The sequence below is a fragment of the Pseudophryne corroboree genome, chromosome 3, assembly GCF_028390025.1.
Source record: "Pseudophryne corroboree isolate aPseCor3 chromosome 3, aPseCor3.hap2, whole genome shotgun sequence".
Lineage (NCBI taxonomy): Eukaryota > Metazoa > Chordata > Amphibia > Anura > Myobatrachidae > Pseudophryne > Pseudophryne corroboree.
The window spans coordinates 526,893,890-526,918,439 of NC_086446.1; the positions used below are offsets into that span (position 1 = coordinate 526,893,890).

General features: G+C 43.2%; 1 protein-coding gene across 4 annotated transcripts in view; it reads left to right on the forward strand.

Moving 5' to 3' along the window:
- KCNJ16 (potassium inwardly rectifying channel subfamily J member 16) overlaps positions 1 to 24,550 on the forward strand; it is a 159,955-nt gene that overhangs the window by 109,627 nt on the left and 25,778 nt on the right. For 2 of the 4 annotated variants that reach the window (XM_063961141.1, XM_063961139.1), the window contains exon 1: positions 22,128 to 22,383. The exons of the other annotated variants lie outside the window; for them this stretch is intronic. The gene's annotated coding sequence lies outside the window, so the exon portion shown is untranslated. Of the gene's footprint in view, positions 1 to 22,127; positions 22,384 to 24,550 lie in introns of those variants that run through there. 4 annotated transcript variants of the gene reach the window in all.

A 24,550-nucleotide genomic window follows, 5' to 3' on the forward strand; every position in this document is an offset into this window, starting at 1 on the left:
AACCCATCATTTCAGTGACAGGGTCTGCCACACGACTGTGACTGAAATGACGGGTTGGTTTGGACCCCCACCAAAAAAGAAGCAATTAATCTCTCCTTGCACAAACTGGCTCTACTGAGGCAAGATGTCCATCTCATCATCATCCTCCGATATATCACCGTGTACATCCCCCTCCTCACAGATTATCAATTCGTCCCCACTGGAATCCACCATCTCAGCTCCCTGTGTACTTTGTGGAGGCAATTGCTGCTGGTGAATGTCTCCACGGAGGAATTGATTATAATTCATTTTAATGAACATCATCTTCTCCACATTTTCTGGATGTAACCTCGTACGCCGATTGCTGACAAGGTGAGCGGCGGCACTAAACACTCTTTCGGAGTACACACTTGTGGGAGGGCAACTTAGGTAGAATAAAGCCAGTTTGTGCAAGGGCCTCCAAATTGCCTCTTTTTCCTGCCAGTATAAGTACGGACTGTCTGACGTGCCTACTTGGATGCGGTCACTCATATAATCCTCCACCATTCTTTCAATGGGGAGAGAATCATATGCAGTGACAGTAGACGACATGTCCGTAATCGTTGTCAGGTCCTTCAGTCCGGACCAGATGTCAGCATCAGCAGTCGCTCCAGACTGCCCTGCATCACCGCCAGCGGGTGGGCTCGGAATTCTGAGCCTTTTCCTCGCACACCCAGTTGCGGGAGAATGTGAAGGAGGAGATGTTGACAGGTCGCGTTCCGCTTGACTTGAAAATTTTGTCACCAGCAGTTCTTTGAACCCCAGCAGACTTGTGTCTGCCGGAAAGAGAGATCCAAGGTAGGTTTTAAATCTAGGATCGAGCACGGTGGCCAAAATGTAGTGCTCTGACTTCAACAGATTGACCACCCGTGAATCCTTGTTAAGCGAATTAAGGGCTCCATCCACAAGTCCCACATGCCTAGCGGAATCGCTCTGTGTTAGCTCCTCCTTCAATGTCTCCAGCTTCTTCTGCAAAAGCCTGATGAGGGGAATGACCTGACTCAGGCTGGCAGTGTCTGAACTGACTTCACGTGTGGCAAGTTCAAAAGGTTGCAGAACCTTGCACAACGTTGAAATCATTCTCCACTGCGCTTGAGACAGGTGCATTCCACCTCCTATATCGTGCTCAGTTGTATAGGCTTGAATGGCCTTTTGCTGCTCCTCCAACCTCTGAAGCATATAGAGGGTTGAATTCCACCTCGTTACCACTTCTTGCTTCAGATGATGGCAGGGCAGGTTCAGGCGTTTTTGGTGGTGCTCCAGTCTTCTGTACGTGGTGCCTGTACGCCGAAAGTGTCCTGCAATTCTTCTGGCCACCGACAGCATCTCTTGCACGCCCCTCTCGTTTTTTAAATAATTCTGCACCACCAAATTCAAGGTATGTGCAAAACATGGGACGTGCTGGAATTTGCCCAGATTTAATGCACACACAATATTGCTGGCGTTGTCAGATGCCACAAATCCACAGGAGAGTCCAATTGGGGTAAGCCATTCTGCGATGATCTTCCTCAGTTGCCGTAAAAGGTTTTTAGCTGTGTGCGTATTCTGGAAAGCGGTGATACAAAGCGTAGCCTGCCTAGGAAAGAGTTGGCGTTTGCGAGATGCTGCTACTGGTGCCGCCGCTGCTGTTCTTGCGGCGGGAGTCCATACATCTACCCAGTGGGCTGTCACAGTCATATAGTCCTGAGCCTGCCCTGCTCCACTTGTCCACATGTCCGTGGTTAAGTGGACATTGGGTACAACTGCATTTTTTAGGACACTGGTGAGTCTTTTTCTGAGGTCTGTGTACATTTTCGGTATCGCCTGCCTAGAGAAATGGAACCTAGATGGTATTTGGTACCGGGGACACAGTACCTCCAACAAGTCTCTAGTTGGCTCTGCAGTAATGATGGATACCGGACCCACGTTTCTCACCGCCCAGGATGCCAAGGCCTCAGTTATCCGCTTTGCAGCAGGATGACTGCTGTGATATTTCATCTTCCTCGCAAAGGACTGTTGGACAGTCAATTGCTTGGTGGAAGTAGTAAAAGTGGTCTTACGAGTACGACTTCCCCTCTGGGATGACCATCGACTCCCAGCAGCAACAACAGCAGCGCCAGCAGCAGTAGGCGTTACACGCAAGGATGCATCGGAGGAATCCCAGGCAGGAGAGGACTCGTCAGAATTGCCAGTGACATGGCCTGCAGGACTATTGGCATTCCTGGGGAAGGAGGAAATTGACACTGAGGGAGTTGGTGGGGTGGTTTGCGTGAGCTTGGTTACAAGAGGAAGGGATTTACTGGTCAGTGGACTGCTTCCGCTGTCGCCCAAAGTTTTTGAACTTGTCACTGACTTATGATGAATGCGCTGCAGGTGACGTATAAGGGAGGATGTTCCGAGGTGGTTAACGTCCTTACCCCTACTTATTACAGCTTGACAAAGGCAACACACGGCTTGACAAATGTTGTCCGCATTTCTGTTGAAATACTTCCACACCAAAGAGCTGATTTTTTTGGTATTTTCACCAGGCATGTCAATGGCCCTATTCCTCCCACGGACAACAGGTGTCTCCCCGGGTGCCTGACTTAAACAAACCACCTCACCATCAGAATCCTCCTGGTCAATTTCCTCCCCAGCGCCAGCAACACCCATATCCTCCTCATCCTGGTGTACTTCAACACTGACATCTTCAATCTGACTATCAGGAACTGGACTGCGGGTGCTCCTTCCAGCACTTGCAGGGGGCGTGCAAATGGTGGAAGGCGCATGCTCTTCACGTCCAGTGTTGGGAAGGTCAGGCATGGCAAACGACACAATTGGACTCTCCTTGTGGATTTGTGATTTCGAAGAACGCACAGTTCTTTGCTGTGCTTTTGCCAGCTTGAGTCTTTTCATTTTTCTAGCGAGAGGCTGAGTGCTTCCATCCTCATGTGAAGCTGAACCACTAGCCATGAACATAGGCCAGGGCCTCAGCCGTTCCTTGCCACTCCGTGTGGTAAATGGCATATTGGCAAGTTTACGCTTCTCCGACGACAATTTTATTTTAGATTTTTGAGTCCTTTTTTTACTGATATTTGGTGTTTTGGATTTTACATGCTCTGTACTATGACATTGGGCATCGGCCTTTGCAGACGACGTTGCTGGCATTTCATCGTCTCGGCCATGACTAGTGGCAGCAGCTTCAGCACGAGGTGGAAGTCGATCTTGATCTTTCCCTATTTTTGGAACCTCAACATTTTTGTTCTCCATATTTTAATAGGCACAACTAAAAGGCACCTCAGGTAAACAATGGAGATGGATGGATACTAGTATACTTATGGATGGACGAGCGACTGCCGACACAGAGGTAGCTACAGCCGTGGACTACCGTACTGCGTCTGCTGCTAATATAGACTGGATGATAATGATATAAAAAATATATATATATCACTACTGCAGCCGGACAGGTATATATTATATAATGACGGACCTGCTGGACACTGTCAGCACTGCAGGCTCCTAAAGTAAGCTACTAGTATCAAGAAAATAGAAAGAAAAAAAAACACCACAGGTAGGTGGTATACAATTATGGATGGACGAGCGACTGCCGACACAGAGGTAGCTACAGCCGTGGACTACCATACTGCGTCTGCTGCTAATATAGACTGGATGATAATTATATAAAAAATATATATATATCACTACTGCAGCCGGACAGGTATATAGTATATAATGATGGACCTGCTGGACACTGTCAGCACTGCAGACTCCTAAAGTAAGCTACTAGTATCAAGAAGATAGAAAAAAAAAACCACAACAGGTAGGTGGTATACAATTATGGATGGACGAGCGACTGCCGACACAGAGGTAGCTACAGCCGTGGACTACCGTACTGCGTCTGCTGCTAATATAGACTGGATGATAATGATATAAAAAATATATATATATCACTACTGCAGCCGGACAGGTATATATTATATAATGACGGACCTGCTGGACACTGTCAGCACTGCAGACTCCTAAAGTAAGCTACTAGTATCAAGAAGATAGAAAAAAAAACACAACAGGTAGGTGGTATACAATTATGGATGGACGAGCGACTGCCGACACAGAGGTAGCTACAGCCGCGGACTACCGTACTACGTCTGCTGCTAATATAGACTGGATGATAATGATATAAAATATATATATATATCACTACTGCTGCCGGACAGGTATATATTATATAATGACGGACCTGCTGGACACTGTCAGCACTGCAGACTCCTAAAGTAAGCTACTAGTATCAAGAAGATAGAAAAAAAAAACACAACAGGTAGGTGGTATACAATTATGGATGGACGAGCGACTGCCGACACAGAGGTAGCTACAGCCGTGGACTACCGTACTGCGTCTGCTGCTAATATAGACTGGATGATAATGATATAAAAAATATATATATCACTACTGCAGCCGGACAGGTATATATTATAAAATGACGGACCTGCTGGACACTGTCAGCACTGCAGACTCCTAAAGTAAGCTACTAGTATCAAGAAGATAGAAGAAAAAAAAACACAACAGGTAGGTGGTATACAATTATGGATGGACAAGCAACTGCCGACACAGAGGTAGCTACAACCGTGGACTACCGTACTGCGTCTGCTGCTAATATAGACTGGATGATAATGATATAAAATATATATATATATCACTACTGCAGCCGGACAGGTATATATTATATAATGACGGACCTGCTGGACACTGTCAGCACTGCAGACTCCTAAAGTAAGCTACTAGTATCAAGAAGATAGAAAAAAAAAAAAACACAACAGGTAGGTGGTATACAATTATGGATGGACGAGCGACTGCCGACACAGAGGTAGCTACAGCCGTGGACTACCGTACTGCGTCTGCTGCTAATATAGACTGGATGATAATGATATAAAAAATATATATATATCACTACTGCAGCCGGACAGGTATATATTATATAATGACGGACCTGCTGGACACTGTCAGCACTGCAGACTCCTAAAGTAAGCTACTAGTATCAAGAAGATAGAAAAAAAAAAAAACACAACAGGTAGGTGGTATACAATTATGGATGGATGAGCGACTGCCGACACAGAGGTAGCTACAGCCGTGGACTACCGTACTGCGTCTGCTGCTAATATAGACTGGATGATAATGATATAAAAAATATATATATATATCACTACTGCAGCCGAACAGGTATATATTATATAATGACGGACCTGCTGGACACTGTCAGCACTGCAGACTCCTAAAGTAAGCTACTAGTATCAAGAAGATAGAAAAAAAAAACACAACAGGTAGGTGGTATACAATTATGGATGGACGAGCGACTGCCGACACAGAGGTAGCTACAGCCGTGGACTACCGTACTGCATCTGCTGCTAATATAGACTGGATGATAATGATATAAAAATATATATATATCACTACTGCAGCCGGACAGGTATATATTATATAATGACGGACCTGCTGGACACTGTCAGCACTGCAGACTCCTAAAGTAAGCTACTAGTATCAAGAAGATAGAAAAAAAACAAAACACAACAGGTAGGTGGTATACAATTATGGATGGACGAGCGACTGCCGACACAGAGGTAGCTACAGCCGCGGACTACCGTACTGCGTCTGCTGCTAATATAGACTGGATGATAATGATATAAAAAATATATATATATCACTACTGCAGCCGGACAGGTATATATTATATAATGACGGACCTGCTGGACACTGTCAGCACTGCAGACTCCTAAAGTAAGCTACTAGTATCAAGAAGATAGAAAAAACAAAACACAACAGGTAGGTGGTATACAATTATGGATGGACGAGTGACTGCCGACACAGAGGTAGCTACAGCCGTGGACTACCGTACTGCGTCTGCTGCTAATATAGACTGGATGATAATGATATAAAAAATATATATATATCACTACTGCAGCCGGACAGGTATATATTATATAATGACGGACCTGCTGGACACTGTCAGCACTGCAGACTCCTAAAGTAAGCTACTAGTATCAAGAAGATAGAAAAAAAAAAACACAACAGGTAGGTGGTATACAATTATGGATGGACGAGCGACTGCCGACACAGAGGTAGCTACAGCCGTGGACTACCGTACTGCGTCTCCTGCTAATATAGACTGGATGATAATGATATAAAAAATATATATATATCACTACTGCAGCCGGACAGGTATATATTATATAATGACGGACCTGCTGGACACTGTCAGCACTGCAGACTCCTAAAGTAAGCTACTAGTATCAAGAAGATAGAAAAAACAAAACACAACAGGTAGGTGGTATACAATTATGGATGGACGAGCGACTGCCGACACAGAGGTAGCTACAGCCGTGGACTACCGTACTGCGTCTGCTGCTAATATAGACTGGATGATAATGATATAAAAAATATATATATATCACTACTGCAGCCGGACAGGTATATATTATATAATGACGGACCTGCTGGACACTGTCAGCACTGCAGACTCCTAAAGTAAGCTACTAGTATCAAGAAGATAGAAAAAAAAAACACAACAGGTAGGTGGTATACAATTATGGATGGACGAGCGACTGCCGACACAGAGGTAGCTACAGCCGTGGACTACCGTACTGCGTCTGCTGCTAATATAGACTGGATGATAATGATATAAAAAATATATATATATATATCACTACTGCAGCCGGACAGGTATATATTATATAATGACGGACCTGCTGGACACTGTCAGCACTGCAGACTCCTAAAGTTAACTACTAGTATGAAGAAGATAGAAAAAAAAAAAAACCACCACAGGTAGGTATACAATTATGGACGAGCGACTGCCGACACAGAGGTAGCTACAGCCGTGGACTACCGTTCTGCGTCTGCTGCTAGTATAGACTGGATGATAATGATATAAAAAATATATATATATCACTACTGCAGGACAGGTATATATTATATAATGACGGACCTGGTGGACACTGTCAGCAGAATGCGTTTATAGAATAAAAACACCACACGACGAGTGTTTAACTTTTTCAGGCAGACAATCACAATATACTGGTGGTCACTGGTCACTGGTCAGTCACACTGGCAGTGGCACTCTGGCAGCAAAAGTGTGCACTGTTAAATATATGTACTCCTGCTATAACTGCTCCCCAGTCTCCCCCACAATTAAGCTGTGTGAGCAGTGAGCACTCAGCACAGTCAGATATACATAGATGATGCAGCACACTGAGGCTGAGCACAGATATGGTATACTGTGTCACTGTGTATCATTTTTTTTCAGGCAGAGAACGGATTATATTAAATAATAATAAAACTGCACTGGTGGTCACTGGTCAGTCACTAGTAAACTCTGCACTCTCTGAGTACTCCTAAGCTCCAGTAAATCAAGTGTCTCACTCTCACTATCTATTTCTATTCTAAACGGAGAGGACGCCAGCCACGTCCTCTCCCTATCAATCTCAATGCACGTGTGAAAATGACGGCGACGCGCGGCTCCTTATATAGAATCCGAGTCTCGCGATAGAATCCGACAGCGGGATGATGACGTTCGGGCGCGCTCGGGTTAACCGAGCAAGGCGGGAAGATCCGAGTCTGCCTCGGACCCGTGTAAAAAGCGTGAAGTTCGGGGGGGTTCGGTTTCCGAGAAACCGAACCCGCTCATCACTAGTTTATTAACTACAACTCTGCCTCACTAATGTCACATTAACACTTCAAGGGGTTTACATAGTTATCAGGCTGTGGGCTGGATGTACTATCGAGAAAATGCAGCCAAGAGCCCATTTTTGGCTTTGGTTGCATTTCCCGTATGTAGTAAGCCCTGTACGCCGGAGGTCCAGTGCAGTGGGTAACACTGGCGTTACCCTATAGAAGCCTATAGGCTTCTTTCTACTTCTATGCGGTAGAGGGATTCGATTGGATCCCTTCCAGCATCCCCCGCGGCTCCCGCATCACTCTGCGCATGCACACTGGACTAGAAGTGTGGCCATGGCAAAGGACAGCTCTTATTGAGAGAGCTGTCCTTTGCGATACTAATCTCATATGTTAGTACAATGCAGTAAGTACCAGGATGTACTGCAAAGGCTTGATGCATTTCGCCCTGAAACTTTCTGCATGAAGGAATGGGAGGCCGGAGGCCGTTAGCTAGCACAATAAGGTTTGTGCTGAGGTAGATGCAGCGTGCATGATGTCATGACACTGCTCAGCTGGACAGCAGAGAAGCCTAGCCACCTGCAAAGACACAGGTGAGGAGGGAGGCTAGAGAGAGACAGGAGGATAAGCCTTATGGCCGATCAGTCTGTACCTACCTCGGAGGGTTAGGGGGCCCGAAAAATATGAGTGTACAGGGCCCCAAGATTTCTGATGCCGGCCCTGCCCCTAGATTATAGATGTGGGACAGTTTTCATAAATATCTCCTATTGTATAAAGCTAAGAATATTTAAAAAAAAGGAAATATGGTTTTATAAATAAGGGGTTGGTAACATTCTCAAAAGCAACGGCAACTGATTTATCAAGCATATATTGAGAACATTCATTTTTTTCTTACTGTAATAATGGGGCAGATGTATTAAGCCTGGAAAAAGCAAAAGAAAGTGATAAACCAGTGATAAGTGCAAGATGATAAACGTACCAGCCAGTCAGGACCAAACTGTCAATTTGCATATTGGAGCGGATTGGCTGGAGGGTTTATCACCTTGCATTTATCACTGGTTTATCACTTCCTTATGCCTTCTACAGGTTAATACATCTGCACCAATGTGACATGTCCTACAGATTGTAAACTTGTGAGCAGGGCCTTCCTAGCTATATGACTGTTTATTATTACCCAGTATTGTTTGATCATTGTTTCCAATTGTAAAGTGCAATGGTATTTGCTGCACTATATAAGAAACTGTTAATTTATTATTATTATTATTATTATTATTATTATTATTATTATTATTATTATTATTATTATTATTATTATCTAAACTCTACGTGCCCTCTAAAATCATTACATACAATAAGCATCAAAACACAGCTCTGCAGCCATCTTTTTATGTGGCAATTATGTTATCAGCTTTTATTGTAAACTCCAGAGAAGTCCCAATGAATGGAAAAAATTACAGCATCAGAATACACAAAATAAAATAACAAAGTGAGTCCAAACTCATCTCTGAAAAAAAACTCGGATCTGTGGAAACATCTGGACATTTAAAATTAGGAATGAAAACATTCCATGACTCGGGACAGAACACACAACCTAAAGGCTGCGTGGAGGTATTTGTCCAAGCAGCTCAGACATCAGTGCGTCTCATTTCATGCTTTCCAACATGTTTGGGTAATTGGCAGTTTGATGGATTATGGCTACTGGAATCAGTACAAGTTGAAACTGGCTGTTTATTCTTTCAAATTGAGAGCTATAGTTGTGCCAGTGTGACGTACTTTTTCTTTTTTAATCGACATACATTTACTTCAAAGCTTATTCCTACATTCTTGAGTATATCACCTTACAAGTATGAGTTAAATCTGTTCTTTATAAGTGGTGTTAAACCCTCAGCTGCTTGAAGACTTTCATATACTGTACTAGTGATTTATGTACCTTTTGCGTCTGTGAGAAAATACTGAAAACAGCTACAGATTAAATAATTATACCAATGCTCTCCCTTTCTGTAGATCTGACATTACATTACATTGTGTTCACCTCTGAAATCTTTTTTGTTTTCTAAAGTGTGTTGTCCAAAAGGACCTTTTTTATTCATTATGGCCTGATCATGAGTCAAAATACAAATGGATCTTACGGATATCTGCTAACTAGAGATGTGCAGCGGACACTTTTCGAGTTTTGTGTTTTGGTTTTGGATCTGTATCCCCGCTCGTGTTTTGAATCTGGATTGGTTTTGCCAAAACCACTCTTTCGGGTTTTGGTTTTGAAGCAGGATGATTTTTTGAAAAAACATAAAAACAGCTAAAATCAAATAATTTGGGAGTAATTTTGATCCTACGGTATTATTAACCTCAATAACATTAATTTCCACTCATTTCCAGTCTATTCTGAACACCTCACAATATTGTTTTTAGTCCAAAAGGTTGCACCGAGGTCGCTGGATGACTAAGCTAAGCAACACAAGTGGGCGGCACAAACACCTGGCCCATCAAGGAGTGGCTCTGCAGTGGCAGACAAAATGGCAGGTTAAAAAAAAAAAAAAAGAGGTGCAAGATGGAATTGTCTTGGGCCCTCTCACCGACCCTTTTGTTGTTTAACAGGACATGCACAGTTTAATAAACTAGTGATGAGCGGGTTCGGTTTCTCGGAAACCGAACCCCCCCGAACATCAGCCTTTTTACACGGGTCCGAGCCATGCTCGGATTCTCCCGTGTGGCTCGGGTAAACCGAGCGCGCCCGAACGTCATCATCCCGCTGTCGGATTCTCGCGAGACTCGGATTCTATATAAGCAGCCGCGCGTCGCCGCCATTTTCACACGTGCATTGAGATTGATAGGGAGAGGACGTGGCTGGCGTCCTCTCCGTTATAGTAGAAAAGACACAGAGTGACTTAGTGTTATAATTGTGGGGAGGATTGGGGACGGGGAGCAGCTGTTAGGGAGTACAGTGCAGGGTTTTGATTATAATAGTAGTGACCACCAGTTTAATCCGTTGGTTCTCTGCCTGAAAAAAACGCTCCACCATATCTGTGCTCAGTGTGCTGCACTGCTGCCTGATATATCTGTGCTGAGTGCACTGCTCACACTGCCTAATTGTGGGGACTGGGGAGCAGTTATAGGAGGAGTACAGTGCACAGTTTTGCTGACAGTGACCACCAGTCCAGTATACGTTTGTCTGCCTGAAAAACACTCCTGTGGTGGCTTTTTTTTTCTTCATACTAGTTTAGCAGTCTGCTGACAGTGTCCACCAGGTCCGTTATTATTATACAGTATATATATATATATAGCAGTACGGTAGGCCACGGCTGTACCTACCTCTGTGTCGTCAGTGCACTCGTCGTCCATAAGTAATATAATACTATACTATCCATTCATCTACATTGTATACCTGTGGTGGCTTTTTTCTTCTGCATACTAGTTTAGCAGTCTGCTGACAGTGTCCACCAGGTCCGTTATTATTATACAGTATATATATATATAGCAGTACGGTAGGCCACGGCTGTACCTACCTCTGTGTCGTCACGTCAGTGCACTCGTCGTCCATAAGTAATATAATAATACTATACTATCCATCCATCTACATTGTATACCTGTGGTGGCTTTTTTTTTCTTCATACTAGTTTAGCAGTCTGCTGACAGTGTCCACCAGGTCCGTTATTATTATACATTATATATATATATAGCAGTACGGTAGGCCACGGCTGTACCTACCTCTGTGTCGTCAGTGCACTCGTCGTCCATAAGTAATATAATAATACTATACTATCCATTCATCTACATTGTATACCTGTGGTGGCTTTTTTTTTCTTCATACTAGTTTAGCAGTCTGCTGACAGTGTCCACCAGGTCCGTTATTATTATACAGTATATATATATATATATAGCAGTACGGTAGGCCACGGCTGTACCTACCTCTGTGTCGTCAGTGCACTCGTCGTCCGTAAGTAATATAATAATACTATACTATCCATCCATCTACATTGTATACCTGTGGTGGCTTTTTTTTTCTTCATACTAGTTTAGCAGTCTGCTGACAGTGTCCACCAGGTCCGTTATTATTATACATTATATATATATATAGCAGTACGGTAGGCCACGGCTGTACCTACCTCTGTGTCATCAGTGCACTCGTCGTCCATAAGTAATATAATAATACTATACTATCCATCCATCTACATTGTATACCTGTGGTGGCTTTTTTTTTCTTCATACTAGTTTAGCAGTCTGCTGACAGTGTCCACCAGGTCCGTTATTATTATACAGTATATATATATATATATATATATAGCAGTACGGTAGGCCACGGCTGTACCTACCTCTGTGTCGTCAGTGCACTCGTCGTCCATAAGTAATATAATAATACTAAACTATCCATCCATCTACATTGTATACCTGTGGTGGCTTTTTTTTTTCTTCATACTAGTTTAGCAGTCTGCTGACAGTGTCCACCAGGTCCGTTATTATTATACATTATATATATATATAGCAGTACGGTAGGCCACGGCTGTACCTACCTCTGTGTCGTCAGTGCACTCGTCGTCCATAAGTAATATAATAATACTATACTATCCATCCATCTACATTGTATACCTGTGGTGGCTTTTAGTTGTGCGCATTAAAATATGGAGAACAAAAATGTGGAGGTTAAAAAAATAGGGAAAGATCAAGATCCACTTCCACCTCGTGCTGAAGCTGCTGCCACTAGTCATGGCCGAGATGATGAAATGCCATCAACGTCGTCTGCCAAGGCCGATGCCCAATGTCATAGTACAGAGCATGTAAAATCCAAAAAACAAAAGTTCAGTAAAATGACCCAAAAATCAAAATTAAAAGCGTCTGAGGAGAAGCGTAAACTTGCCAATATGCCATTTACGACACAGAGTGGCAAGGAACGGCTGAGGCCCTGGCCTATGTTCATGGCTAGTGGTTCAGCTTCACATGAGGATGGAAGCACTCATCCTCTCGCTAGAAAAATTAAAAGACTTAATTCAATATATATAATATATAAGATTCAATTCCTCCGTGGAGACATTCACCAGCAGCAATTGCCTCCAGAAAGTGCACGGGGACCTGAGATGGTGGATTCCAGTGGGGACTAATTAATAATCTGTGAGGAGGGGGCTGTACACAGTGAAAGGGGTGATGAATCGGACGATGATGATGAGGTGTACATCTTGCCTCTGTAGAGCCAGTTTGTGCAAGGAGAGATTGATTGCTTCTTTTTTGGTGGGGGCCCAAACCAACCAGTCATTTCAGTCACAGTCGTGTGGCAGACCCTGTCGCTGAAATGATGGGTTCGTTAAAGTGTGCATGTCCTGTTTATACAACATAAGGGTGGGTGGGAGGGCCCAAGGACAATTCCATCTTGCACCTCTTTTTTCTTTCATTTTTCTTTGCGTCATGTGCTGTTTGGGGAGTATTTTTTGGAAGGGCCATCCTGCGTGACACTGCAGTGCCACTCCTAGATGGGCCAGGTGTTTGTGTCGGCCACTTGGGTCGCTTATCTTAGTCACACAGCTACCTCATTGCGCCTCTTTTTTTCTTTGCATCATGTGCTGTTTGGGGAGTATTTTTTTGAAGGGCCATCCTGCGTGACACTGCAGTGACACTCCTAGATGGGCCTGTTGTTTGTGTCGGCCACTTGGGTCGCTTATCTTAGTCACACAGCTACCTCATTGCGCCTCTTTTTTTCTTTGCGTCATGTGCTGTTTGGGGAGTATTTTTTGGAAGTGCCATCCTGCGTGACACTGCAGTGCCACTCCTAGATGGGCCAGGTGTTTGTGTCGGCCACTTGGGTCGCTTATCTTAGTCACACAGCTACCTCATTGCACCTCTTTTTTTCTTTGCGTCATGTGCTGTTTGGGGAGTATTTTTTTGAAGGGCCATCCTGCGTGACACTGCAGTGACACTCCTAGATGTGCCAGGTGTTTGTGTCGGCCACTTGGGTCACTTATCTTAGTCACACAGCTACCTCATTGCGCCTCTTTTTTTCTTTGCATCATGTGCTGTTTGGGGAGTATTTTTTGGAAGGGCCATCCTGCGTGACACTGCAGTGCCACTCCTAGATGGGCCAGGTGTTTGTGTCGGCCACTTGGGTCGCTTATCTTAGTCATCCAGCGACCTTGGTGCAAATTTTAGGACTAAAAATAATATTGTGAGGTGTGAGGTGTTGAGAATAGACTGGAAATGAGTGGAAATTATGGTTATTGAGGTTTATAATACTATGGGATCAAAATGACCCCCAAATGCTATGATTTAAGCTGTTTTTTAGGGTTTTTTTGAAAAAAACACCTGAATCCAAAACACACCCGAATCCGACAAAAAAAATTCGGTAAGGTTTTGCCAAAACGCGTTCGAACCCAAAACACGGCCGCGGAACCGAACCCAAAACCAAAACACAAAACCCGAAAAATTTCTGGTGCACATCACTAAATCATTTCAGCAACAGGGTGTCCCCCTGGAAAAAGCTTGCCAAGTTCTCCGAATCATAGCTAGCTACAAACATACCACCCCCTTCTTTGATGACTTTTCACATTATGAGAAGAGGCAAGAGGAAGAGGACAGTGTCAAGAAGGTGATTAAAAATTAGAGAGGCACACACAATCAGTAACAACACACAGGCTTTCACCTCCACTCCTATATTGGTGTGGAACAGAAAGGACTTCAACTAAGCAAATATATAATTTGTAATTACCACATTACTGGACAAACTGAAAAACTAGGGGCCAAAGCTTCCAAATTTGTACCCCCTTCTCCATGTTCAGGGATTAAGATAATCTCGGATTTATGCTGGGATGCAAATAAACTGGTGTATACCACAGGATCAAGATTGGATATTTTCCCCTGCACTGAGTCTGGAGACTTATTTTGTGAAAATCTTGTGTGTTTCTTTTTTTCCATTTTTTTAAATTGCATTTTTATTTACGTATTTTATGGCAGATGCCTTATTTTTTTTCACAGCTCCCAGTTATACGCATGTGAACATACCTGTGTGTCCCAGTTACACGCATGTGAGCATACCTGTGTCTTGTTTATTTTATTCATATTTTATTTTTTAATAAAGCAGCCCCTAAGATGTTTTAGCAGCCCCTCCTGAGCCCCCACAGCAGCCCCGGATGGGGTAAATTGAGTTCGGGTGGGTTTGATAAAGTACTAAGCACGACTGTGCAGTGAGTTTTTTTGTTATTGAGCCCCTGCTCTAGTGGATCTTACCACTCTACAGTCGAAAACTCATTTCATACTATAAGTAGGACTGTGGGAGGAAGTAATGCTAACCTCTGTGCCCACAGCATGGCTCAGTTTGGCAAGCCAGACATCTTCCTGGCTGTAACCCACCATGAGATTCCATACTGGGCCTTATTCAGTAGCTGTTTGTGCCTCACAGGAGATCTTGGCCCATCTATTGCTGCAGTGCAATGGAAAGCTGATGCAATGCAAGATCACTGAAGCTCTGTTCTTCTAACACCGCGAGGTCTTGCAATAACCCTACGCAGCCCTTAGGAGAAGTAGATCCCTGTACAACAAATGCACATCTTCTAAATAAATAATCCCAAAATGTGGAACATCAATAATAAATCAAAATTAAGGTTGACTAATTGGAGCCATTCTTTTGAGTGAGTCCCTAACATGAAATAATTGAGAAGAACCTCTCTCTAATGCTCCGGCAGAAAATATCAGTTTTACCTCTCTGGCAGTTGCGCTGGTTTATGATTCAGTCTCTTCTGAGTCACACTGACTTTGGCGAAAAATGTGGGCTCTCCCCACTTTATTTAAAAACACTTTGTCAAAATAGCAATGTTGAAGCTTGTTTCATATCTGCTCTAGGCTTTAATTTAAACCTAGGATCAAGTACAGCAGCACCCCTGGAATTATACAGCAGCACCCCTAGACTTATACAGCATAGGCAGCACCCCTGGAGAATTGCACAGCAGACAGGCAACAGCACCACTGGACTTAAACGGCAGTGGGGAAGCACCCCTGGACTGATAGGGAGGAGGGGCAGCACCCCATGTAGGGCAGCACCCCTAGAATGATGTGGCAAAGAAAAGACGTGCAAGATAGAATTGTCCTTGGGCCCTCCCACCCACCCTTATGTTGTATAAACAGGACATGCACACTTTAACAAACCAATCATTTCAGCAACAGGGTCTGCCACATGACTGTGGCTGAAATGGTTGGTTTGTTCGGGCCCCCACAAAACAAAAAGCAATTAATGTCTCCTTTCACAAACTGACTCTACAGTGGCAAGATGTCGTCCTCATCCTTAGATTCCCCCCGCCCCCCACTTCAGTGTTTACATCCTCATCCTCACAGAGAAATAATATTCTAACAAACCACATCATTTAGGTGTCAGTGGACTGCTTACGCTAATACCCAAAGTTTCTGAACTTTACAATGACTTATGATGAATGCGCTGCAGGTGATTTATAAGGGAGGATGTTCCTAGGTGGTCACCATCCTTACCCCTACTTATTATGGATTGACAAAGGCAACAGATGGCTTGACACCTATTGTCTGGTTTTATGGAGAAATAATTCCACACTGAAGAGGTGGGTTTTTTTTTGTATTTTGCCCAGGCATGACAATGGGCTTATTCATCCCACGGACAACAACTGTCTCCACTGGTGCCTTATTCAAACAAACCACATCACCATCAGAATTCTCATAGTCAACTTCCCCCGCAGCGCCAGCTACACCCATATCCTCCTAATTCTGATGTACTTCTACAGTGACATCCTCAATCTCAATATCAGCAACTGGACTGGCGGTGCTCCTCCAAGCACTTGCAGAGGGCATGCAAATGGTAGTAGGAGCTTCACAACACATGAAGTGTTGTGAAGGTATGGCCTAGACATCGCAACCGCGGACAGTGTCAGCACCCCTGTATTTTCACAACACCACTGTAATTTTACAGCATACAAGACAGGGCCAGTGTACATTGATTTTCACTGCACCGCAGAATTATTACAGCATACAAGACAGGGCCAGTGTACATTTATTTTGCTGCAACCCAGAATATTTACAGCATACATGACAGGGCCAGTGTAAATTTATTTTACTGCACCCCAGAATTTTTACAGCATAGAAGACAGGGCCAGTGTACATTTATTTTACTGCACCCCAGAATTTTTACAGCATAGGAGACAGGGCCAGTGTACATTTATTTTACTGCACCCCTGAGTTTTTACAGCATACAAGACAAGGCCAGTGTACATTTATTTTACTGCACCCCTGAATTTTTTACAGCATACCAGACAGGGCCAGTGTACATTTATTTTACTGCACCCCAGAATTTTTACAGCATACAAGACAGGGCCAGTGTACATTTATTTTACTGCACCCCAGAATTTTTGCAGCATACAAGACATGGCCAGTGTACATTTATTTTAACAACAGCGCCCCTGAATTTTTACAGCATACAAGACAAGGCCAGTGTACATTTATTTTCACTGCATACAGGAGGACAGTGCCCCTGCCCCTTGTACAACACAGTGACAGCCAGGACAGCAACACCCATGTACAGCTGCAGCACCCCTAACAGCACATGAAACACCAGTGACAGCCAGGACAGCACCTCTAACAGCACAGGTGCACCACAGTGACAGGAGAAGCACCCCTACAGAGCACACACTGAGCCCACCCGACGCCACCACCCACAGAGAGAGACAGAGGTCTGTCTCCCTCACTCTCCAAGTGAAGATGGCGGCGACGCGCAGCTGTTTATATGGAATCCAAAACCTGCGAGAATCTGACAGTGGGATGATGACATTTTGCCTCGTTCTAGTTTCTGAGTCTGGCGGGAAGTCCCAAGCCAGACTCAGAAACTGTCTCGGGACGGGATGTTTGGGGGGGTTTGGTTCTCAGAGAACCGAACACGCTCATCTCTACTGCTAACTACGCAAGCGACATAGAAAGCCACACTATCTGTGGGGTTCAGGATGATGGTGGGACGCCAGCAGTCACAATACCGACACCGCAATCCCAATCTGTGAAATCCCAAAAAGGAGCGAGGTAAGTATGTCTCCCCCACTACCCTACCCCTAACCGCCCCCAATTACCCTACCTGGCCCTAACTCTAACCTGCCCGCTATACTTACGGTCAGGATGTCGGCTGCTGGGATTTCGCCGTTGGTCTCCTGACCCTATCGATATTCTGGCGTTGGCATTTTGATGAGTGTCAGGATTCCGGCATCAGTATGCTAACTGCCGGGACTGGGAGGTGACCATGCAATTGCACACAGCTGGTCCATTTGTGGGAGTGTCATCATAGTAACATAGTAACATAGTAACATAGTATCTGAGGTTGAAAAAAGACAATTGTCCATCGAGTTCAACCTATTTGTGGTGTCCTATGCATGATGATTTGACTAAAATTTCTGATTGATGCTGCTGTCAGCCATTGCATTTTATCCCTATTGATAGTAACTATAATGCATGACTATGCACCATACCCCTGGATATCCTTATCCAATAGGAATTTATCTAACCCATTCTTAAAGGTGTTGACAGATTCCGCCATTACAACTCCCTCGGGCAGGGAATTCCAAACACGTATTGTCCTTACCGTGAAAAAGCCTTTACGCCGTATTGTGCGGAATCTCCTTTCCTCTAACCTGAGCGAGTGTCCACGAGTCCTCTGTGTTGATCTAACCAAAAACAGGTCCCGCGCAAGCTCTGTGTATTGTCCCCTTATATATTTGTAGATGTTGATCATATCCCCTCTTAGTCTCCGCTTTTCCAATGTAAACATGCCTAGTCTTTCAAGCCTTTCCTTGTATTCCATCGTCTCCATGCCCTTAATTAGTTTGGTCGCCCTCCTCTGTACCTTTTCAAGCTCCAGGATATCCTTTTTGTAGTACGGTGCCCAGAACTGTACACAGTATTCAAGGTGTGGCCTCACTAGTGATTTATATAACGGGAGTATAATACTCTCGTCCCTAGCATCAATACCCCGTTTTATGCATGCTAATATCTTATTAGCCTTCTTTGCTGCAGTCCTACTTTGGGTACTACTGCTTAGCTTGCTATCTATGAGGACACCTAAGTCCTTTTCCAGTACAGAATCCCCTAATTTTACCCCATTTAGTAGGTAGGTGTAATTTTTGTTCTTGTTACCACAGTGCATTACCTTACACTTGTCTGTGTTGAAGCGCATTCTCCATTTGGCTGCCCATGCTTCTAATTTAACTAAGTCGTTCTGAAGAGACTCGGCATACTCCTCTGTATTTATAGCCTTACACAATTTGGTATCATCTGCAAAAATTGACACCATGCTCTCTAGACCTTCTGTTAGGTCGTTAATGAAATTTTGAACAATAGCGGTCCTAATACTGAGCCTTGCGGCACACCACTTAGCACTTCAGTCCAAGTTGAAAAAGATCTATTAACCACAACGCGCTGCTTCCTATTATCGAACCAGTTTTTGACCCAAGTGCATATTGTGCTTCCTAGCCCTGATTCTTGTAGCTTGTATATAAGTCTCATGTGTGGTACAGTATCGAACGCTTTGGCAAAGTCTAAAAAGATAACATCCACGTCTTTACCCTGATCTAGGTTTGCGCTTACTGTTTCATAAAAGCCAAGTAAGTTGGTTTGACAGGATCTGTCCTTCATAAACCCATGTTGATTCCTTTTAATGACCTTATTGGTTTCAAGGAACTTCTGAATACTATCTCTTAGAATACCTTCCAATACTTTCCCCACTATAGATGTAAGACTAACTGGTCTATAATTACCTGGTTCAGCTTTACTTCCCTTTTTGAATATAGGCACTACTTCCGCTATACGCCAGTCTTTGGGAACCATGCCTGATATAACTGAATCCTCAAAGATCAAAGATAGCGGTTTTGCCAGTTCAGAGTGAAGCTCCATTAGAACCCTTGGATGAATACCATCGGGCCCTGGTGATTTATTAATCTTTAAATGTTTTAATCGGTCACAGACTACTTCCTCGCTTAAATAAGTACCTATCAGTGTGATATTGTCATTATTGAGATTGTGTGTCAGTCCCTGAATTGGGTCCTCTCTAGTGAATACTGTTGAAAAAAACTCATTTAGTGTGTCCGCTATGTCATTATCATTTTTGCTTAAGACTCCCAACTTGTCTTTCAAAGGGCCTATACTCTCCTTTTTTAATCTCTTGCTATTAATGTATTTAAAGAATTTTTTGGGATTCGCTTTCCTTTCCTTTGCTACTAGTTTTTCAGTTTCTACTTTAGCCGCTCTTATTTCCTTTTTGCAATTTTTGTTACATTCCTTATAGTGCTGAAATGACTCTGCTTCCCCGTCAGATTTGTATTTTTTAAATGCTCGCCTTTTCTTGCCCATAAGTTCCTTAATCTTTTTGTTAAGCCACATCGGTTTATGATTTTTATTCCCTTTTTTGCTACTCATAGGAATATATTTGAGTGTATTTTTAGCTAGCAGGAATTTTAGTACCTCCCATTTCTCCGTAGTATTTTTTCGTAAAAACAAACCTTCCCATTCAATATCCCTGAAAAATACTCTCATCTTTTCAAAATTTGCTTTGCTAAAGTTTAAAGTCCTAGTTGAGCCAGTATAGGGCTGTTTATGGAAACTGATATTGAATGTGACCATATTGTGGTCGCTGTTTCCTATGGGTTCCCCTACTATAATACCCGATACCAAATCCTGATTGTTTGTTAATACCAGGTCTAAGATTGCATTGTACCTAGTTGGTTCCTCAATTAGTGTTGTGAGTGTTTAAGCCACTTCCATGCTAGTTTGCATTTTGTAGATGAAGATGGGTCTTATGTACTCAACAAGAGGTGGCTACAAGCCAAAGATATTATGCAGACGTAAAATCAGTTGGTGTAGCAGCCTTCCGCTTGCAGATGCACGTGTAATCAGCATATACTGGTGGATACTGGCTGTACTGAATGGAAAAGTGACCTTAGATATGTTTGACCACTAACCTGAACTCTCTTTTTAATGATTGGTTAGATACACTATCTGGTAGGGTGTTTCTTACAGGAAAATGTTCTTGCATTGTCCTTTTCTTTGAGAGGACAGGCATACACGTTATCTTGTCCTGTACCCAAAGTTAGCAGTTTGAAGCCACAGCATGTATGGATGTAGCATAGACCACAAAATATCCAATTCTATCAGTGCTGTATGTCAAAACTAAAGAGAAATTGTTGTAAATGAATCCTGATCTATTGCCCGATACAATTGCCTGATATAGGTCTGTTTCAGTGGGCACGTAATACAGGGGAGTTATTGTCCATTGAAGACATTCCAAGATCAGTGATATCCACATATTCTTACTTTAAAGTAGCGCATGAGCAGGAACATTCTACTAATGTCAGTCTTAGCGCCTGCTTACTTGCAGGTCTATTCATAATCCCTTAATTTCTACAAAAGTAGGTGAAAATAAACATTTTTACCTACTTTGTTGAAATTAAGTATGGGCCATTGTAAACGTAATGCAGGTGATATCATTAATATCTCCTGCTTACCTTTCAGTAACAATCTGGCCCACTTTCCCCTTTCAATAGTATGGGGATTTAAATTCATCATACTCTGAAAATACTAAATTGTTGGAGCTTGACAATGGGAACCTTCATTATATTGAGATGGCACCGATTCCCAGACCCCACTCCTTCCCTCTGCCCCTGCTCAGATCCCTCCATTGGCTTTGTGTGTATGTATAAAGTTTGCACATGCCCACTAACAAGGCAGTGTTCATTTTGTGCTAAAGAAGTAGCAGTGATAAAGTTATCTTCGGATAAAGTGTACCCACTCCAGAACAATGTTGAAATGCTCTGGTGATTTTTTATTCACCGATGCCACTCGCAGTGAGTTAGATACTCAATTATCACTATCCATATAGTCCCCAATAAATAAGATGATGAATAGGGTACTTAGAGATGAGATCTCTTTTTAAAAGTGCAGTGTACACAGTAATGCTGTACATAGGCAGTGCTACCGTGGGATCGGTATGTAAAGTTGGTGGGCGGGATCCAGACTGTCAGTATACCGCCAGCGGGATTCTGGCCACTGGTATGCGGGCTCGGTGCCTTGCTGCGCTCGCCACAGGATTTATTCTTCCTCTCCGGGTGTCATGGACACCCATAGGGGGAGGAAAGCCTGTGGCGGGGGGGATTCCGGCGTTGGTATTTAAGCGGTAGTTGGGTTACCAGCGTCGGCATTGCAACATCCAGGATCCCGACTAACAGTATGGTGACCGCTTCCTGCTACCGTGTATACACCCAGATATACATGTCACAGTCTTTTTCAGAGTAATGTCTTTCACGGGAGACAGTGTGGCAATGTTTCTAAATAAGTTTCTTGGTAGAACAGCTATCTTGACAGTTAAGACTAGAGTACACAGATGGTGCAGAGCATCCTGTATATTAAACAGAAAACTGTTTTACTTTAAACTGTACTTCCTCTTTAAGCCTTCGCTTCAGACAGAAGGTTGGGAAACACTTTGTTTCTTTATTATGGTCACTACGTGTAGAAATTGTCACATCTGTTACTGGAGATCTGTAGCCTCACCCAACCTTGGCAGCAAAACTGTTGTTATTAAGAAATGACAACACGTGGGAAGCTTTCATCACACAAGACACACCTGAGACTAAGGCACCAATCCCTGTCATGTTCCTGATGACAACCTCATTACACCTACAGCTTTATAGAACTAATCATTCTAAGATGATCTGCAAATGTGCTGGTACCAGGAAGGCACAAGAACTTCACATTTCTTCTAACCAACCAATGTACAGTCAGGTAAGGATAATAAAACTTGAGCCCTCTTGTTTGGCTTTACAGTGAGTCAACGTTTCATTGGTATGTTTTATGTGATACAAGGATTCCTTTTTTCTAAAAGAATATAATGTTCCTTTCACATTATCTTTATATTGTGACTTCCATTTAGCAATTACAAAGGATTGTTCTCTTCCTGTAACTGAATATTGTTATTTTACAACCAAATTTGTACACAATAGTTACCAAAGCAATTGACTTCAAATAAGCTAATAACACAGCTAAAGTCAGAAGTGAAATTCACTGAATTACCTAAGAATGTTAAAGTTTATGTGGTGTCATGGACAGCATGATTCCACATGAGGTTAATGTTGAATGGCAGGCTTTTGCAGGATTGGAGCAGCAGCAACAGGTCTGATGGTATCCAGTCTGGGTTTTGACTGAATCTGTTGTAAGCTACAGCTGGGCTAATCACTACAACTTGTCTGCTACCTTTAAAAATTTGTTTGTTCAGTAGGTCTTTGTTCCTGATGCCAACAAGTGGGCAGGCAATAAGTTGGGGGTCTGGGTTTACATTAGGAGCCATTTGGAATCTGTACTATTTGTGATTTCCAGAGCTTGGAATATTGTGCTGCTGTTTTAAAGACTGCATATAAAACCTGACCTGCAAAGCCTGCATGAATTGTGTAACCTGCCTGAAGTGGAAATAAAGTGAGTTGAACAGTACTCAGTCAATGTGGTTCTGTCACAATAGAATAGTTATTGCAGTGTTGTAAAAACAAGTTGTATGTATGAACTCTGCTTTAGCTAAAGATGTGTTTAGTACATTGTCCCTGATTTTTCTTGCCTTCAACTCATAAAATGAACCTGGCATATGGTCACCTCAGGCCGCTGCCATCCCACTCTGCTCCTGTCACACCTCACCGTGACAGTACAGGGTTCTTCTTTGCTGGTCTCTCCCCTTTCAATCAGAGCAATGAGAGCGGTGGGAGGAATGGGGGTTAAATGCCTAAATATGCATGTCTTTCTCAGGATTAGTTATTATTGTTATTATACAAACCTCGCTGTGAAATGTGGGTTACTAGATTCAGGGGCAGATGTATTAACCTGGAGAAGGCATAAGGAAGTGATAAACCAGTGATAAGTGTAAGGTGATAAAGGAACCAGCCAATCAGATCCTAACTGTTAATTTACATATTGGAGCTGATTGGCTGGTGTCTTTCACCTTGCACTTATCACTGGTTCCTTATGCCTTCTCCAGGTTAATACATCTGCCCCTCAGTGTTCAACAAATAGTCTCAGTGTCCAGTAAAATAACCGCAATGTTCAGAGTACACTGTAGCACCACTGTCTGCAAACAGCAGCCGTAGTCCATTGTTCAATGATAAAAAATTATATGTCAGGGTGTTAACCAAAAATCTGCATGAAATGTATAGAGAGGAGAGATACAGCAGCTGTTCAGCTGGAGATCTGTGCTCCAATGCACACAGTACAACTAACAAGATCAGCAACAATATCTCTAGTTAAGTCCATGGGCGTATCTATAACGGGTGCAAGGCGTGCTGTGAACACAGACCACTGGACCCATTGACGATGCTTACCTCTCCATCCGTGACACAGAAATCACTGGGAAAATTACATGGGTGCAATTTTCCCAGAGATCTGAGCATATTACTGCATCTGCACCCTTTTCATGGTAATAGGCGCATACGCAGGATAGAGGAAAAATATATACAGCGCTAATTGACACAATGAGATCTAGCACAAATACAGTCATGAATACGGACCTTGTGTGGACTTTTGCTGACCAGCACCACCATTGCACCACCATCTACAGTCAGGACCCTGCACTTCATTTGTCTCCGTGAACCAGGACTCCACATTGGCACTGCCGTCGCCTACCATTTCTATAGGAGAACCCACTCATTGGAACACGGAGCATCCATTGAACTGTGAACCAGGACTCCAACAATTGCAACTATTGCTGCCGTTGCTACACGAATTTGCATCTATGGGAGCCTCTTTAAACGGAACACAGACTTGGTAACCACATCCAATTGGATGAATTATTATACACTTGGTCCGTATTCATGACTGTATTTGTGCTGGTTATATATATGCCATTTGGTGCCATTGCATATTAGTTGGTGCTAGTATTAATTAGGTCTCAAAGTCCACCAAAGATCCAATA